Source organism: Lemur catta, chromosome X (assembly GCF_020740605.2).
Source record: "Lemur catta isolate mLemCat1 chromosome X, mLemCat1.pri, whole genome shotgun sequence".
Lineage (NCBI taxonomy): Eukaryota > Metazoa > Chordata > Mammalia > Primates > Lemuridae > Lemur > Lemur catta.
Genome location: NC_059155.1, coordinates 42,153,396 through 42,157,131, shown reverse-complemented (window position 1 = coordinate 42,157,131; position 3,736 = coordinate 42,153,396). Strand labels below are relative to the sequence as shown.

The following is a 3,736-nucleotide window of genomic DNA, read 5'->3' as shown; positions in this document are numbered from 1 at the left end:
GGCTTTTCTAGTTCCCCCAGCCTGGAATTTTCTATCCTCTTGTCTAATTCTTTCTAGACTTTCTTCTGGGGTCTCCCTATTATTGTAGACCTTCTCAGCCACCTCTAATAGATCCTGCAGTGTCTTCTCACATAACCTATCTATCTTCTGTACTTTCCTCCTTATATCAGGGGCTGCCTGGTTTACAAAGGCCATCATTACTGCCGCCTTGCTCTCATCCGCAGTGGGATCCATAGGCGTATACTGCCTAAAAGCTTCCATTAGCCTTTCTAAATAGGCCACCGGGCTCTCCTCCGGCCCCTGGCGAACATCTCCTACCTTAGCCAAATTCATCAGCTTCTGTGCCACCGCTCAGAGACTGGCCATTAGAGTCTGGCGGTAGACCCAGAGACGCTCCCTACCTTCAGCCTCATTGTAGTCCCAGGAGGGTTGTTTGAGTGGAAATGCTCAGTCTGTGATCCCTGGGTTAGCGGTGGTTCTGCCGTCATCTCCTGGAACCAGTTTCCGTGCTTCCCCCTGTATTCTTTCCCTCTCTTCAGTGGTGAAGAGAACTTTTAGTAGTTGCTGAAAATCATCCCAGGTGGGCTGGTGAGTGAACAAAACAGAATCTAAGAGGTTAATCAGATCTTTAGGGTTCTCCGAGAAATTGGCATTTTGAGACTTCCAGTTATAGAGATCACTAGTCGAGAATGGCCAATATTGGTAAGCCTGCTCCCCGTCTGCTCGCGGGGGCCTTATTGCACGCAGGGGGAGAGCCATTACTGGTTCTGGGTCTGGCGTCCTAGTGGCCCGCTGCCGGGTCCCGTACACTGGGCTGTCCACCGGAGGAGCTGCAGCAGCTGGGGCTGGGGCCACAGCGGGGTTATAAGGAGGGGGCGGATTCCACTCCTGGTCTATTAGGTCAGGATATGGAGTGGAATCCGGAAGAACAGGGGGTGAGTCCGAAGGAGTGCCATTTGTGGGTCCCGATTTGGACTCTCCCTCTTTCCTGGCTCCCTTCGCTACCATGATCTTGCTATGTCCTATTGGGGGCAGGATCTTCCTCAACGAGGGTGGGGGGTCCTGGACTAAGTCCTGCCAGACAATGATGTACGGGATCTGGTCAGGGCGGCCATGGGACCCTTTACTGAAAACAATTTCTTTCACCTTACAAATAATACTAAGATCGAATGTTCCATCCTGGGGCCACCCAACCCCGAAGGGTGGCCACTCAGTCTCACAAAACTTAATAAATTTGCCTTTCCTGATTTCTAAAGAGAGATCATGGGCCCGGTCCCCGACTTCTTTAAAATGGTCTACGAGGATAGACAGAGGCGTCGTCTGAGTCTGTCCCATCCGTGCAAGTATAAAAGGAGTTAGAAATATAAGAAGGGCGACGAAGTGGCCTCAGGGGACAGGGTTCCAGGGCCTGGTGAAGTCGCAGGCCGAGGATTGGGTGATGTAGTATGCTGCGGAGGAAGAGAAAAGTTACTGGGCGAGGGGACTTAGTCCACCCATCTTTGCTCCTTCTACGACAATAGGGACAACTAAATCCTTTGTTAACCAAGGAATTTTCAGGACCGGGAATTGTCTCTCTGCACATCAGATCAAGTTCGCAGTCCAGTCCTATGAATGAGGAAGAAACATAAAACACAGACAAAAGCGATGAGACAAGTGACAAACTGACACCAAAAACTCAAATACGGAAGGACAATGGCGACAAGACAATAATACAGATCAACAATGACGACAAGACGTTTCACAAATCCCTGATTCTTGGCCCTGTGGCCAACTTGGTCTCCCTCCCAAACGGACCCTTACTGGGCCCGCGGCGGAAACCTACCGAGGGGGCGAGGGACGTCTCCCTCTGCTCCCAACCAGTGACCCTCCAGCGAGTCTACCTAGGCCTTCTGCCGGTCACTTCCCAGGGCCTAGTTACCTGTACCGTACGGATTTTAAGAGTTCCAGCTCCTCCTCGGGTCTGGATTACTTCCGGGGTTTTCAGGATCCTGGACGAGCCCCCAAAAGGTTAAAACCGGTTTCCCTCGGCCCCAGGAACAGAGAGGAAGAGTCACCAAGGCTGCAAAAGGCAAAGGAGTTTATTGGCTAGCTGGAGCTAGGGTCCAAGTCCCAGAGCATCAACTCAGTGGCCTCTCCACGAACCAGGACCCCGCCCTGGGGTAAAAATTAAGCTTTTATACTTTCCAGTGGGCTACATAGGCTGGGCACACCATGCCCCCTCCCTCCCTCAGTTCATTTGTTCCTTCAAGACTGGCTGACCATGTCAGCTCCTGATTGGTCAGTTCCAAGGTCGCGTTATACTCCTGATTGGTCGGCTCCAAGTCTCGGGATCCTCCCGTGGTCATCGGGGTCATTTCGGGGAAGGGGAGGGCCCACGCAGGGGAAACTGAAACTTAGGCCTATTCCAGGAAGCCTAGCCTGTCATGGAGTTACCTTTGCTCTTACATCCCCTCCTCTCGGAGTTTCTGTCTCCCCTCTCTGGACTTGCTCTCACTCCCCTACTACCTCACAGACGGTGTGACTTTCTTTTTAGCCCTTTCATTTTATCTGTCATCTATTCTCTCTTTGCCTTTTCCTGCCCCCCTTCCCCCTCCCCATATTCATGGTTTCACGTCACGCAGGTGATGTGCCGACACACCAGGAGGCACATCTCACACGTGCGTGTGAACACGCAATCACCACGTTTATGAACTAGAAAAGGATCTGGTGTGACTTTGCAATTATTTCCCCTCCCCTGCCCCCGCGCTGAGAATGAGTTTCCCCGGGCTCCTGTGCCCGCCTGGGAATCGGCTGCAGACGTCGTGGCCCCGGATCCGCCACATGTTGCCCTCAGCCTCCCTTGGCACAGTGCCCTGGGGTCCACCAGATGTCTCCGGTGAATAGGGGCCGTGGTGTGCTGTTGACGGTGTGGTCACTAGGTGTCGCTCTGGGCTCAGTATTCTTCCTTTTCGCTGTGACTTTGGTCACTTTTTTCAAAATTTCTTTCTTTCTTCCTCTTTTTCCCTGTTTCCATTTTCCCTTTTTAATCTCTGTCTCTCTTTTTGTTGCTTTTATCGCGGCAGATGGGTGATGTTTGTGTGTGGAGGAAACGCGGCGTGAGGGAGAAGACACCTCTCACATGTGCGCGGGAACACCCGATCATCACGCTTCTGAGTACTGACCAATGGATCTGGTACCGAATTTTTAATAGTTTTCTTCTCTCTCTCTCTCTCTCTCTCTCTCTCTCTCTCTCTCTCTCTCTCTCACTCACTCACTCTTTCTTTCTTTCTTTCTTTCTTTCTTTCCTTCTTTCCTTCTTTTTTCTTTTCTTTCTAACAGAGTGTCGTTCTCTTGCCCAGCCTAGAGTGCCGTGGAGTCAGCCTAGCTCACATCAACCTCAAACTCCTGGGCTTAAGCGATCCTCCTGCCTCAGCCTCCCCAGTAGCTGGGACTACAGGCATGCGCCAGCATGCCCGGCTAATTTTTTCTATATCTATTTTTAGTTGTCCAGATAATTTCTTTCTCTTTCTTAGTAGGGATGGGACGGGACGGAATGGGACAGGATGGGACGGGGCGGAGTGGGGGTGTGGCGGTGTCTCTCTCTTGCTCGGCTATTCTCGAACTCCTGACCTTGAGTGATCCTCCCACCTCGGCCTCCCAGAGTGCTAGGATTACAGGCTTGAGCCACAGCGCCCGGCCCTTTTTTCTATTTTCTATCTTTTTTTTTTTTAATTAGTTAAGACTGACTGACGGTGAG

The 3,736-nt window shown here is 51.6% G+C and overlaps 1 pseudogene; it reads right to left on the bottom strand.

The window, feature by feature from the left end:
* Window positions 1-2,611: 2,611 nt before the first annotated feature.
* LOC123629008 lies at window positions 2,612-2,703 on the bottom strand (annotated as a pseudogene).
* Between the last annotated feature and the right edge of the window lie 1,033 nt (window positions 2,704-3,736).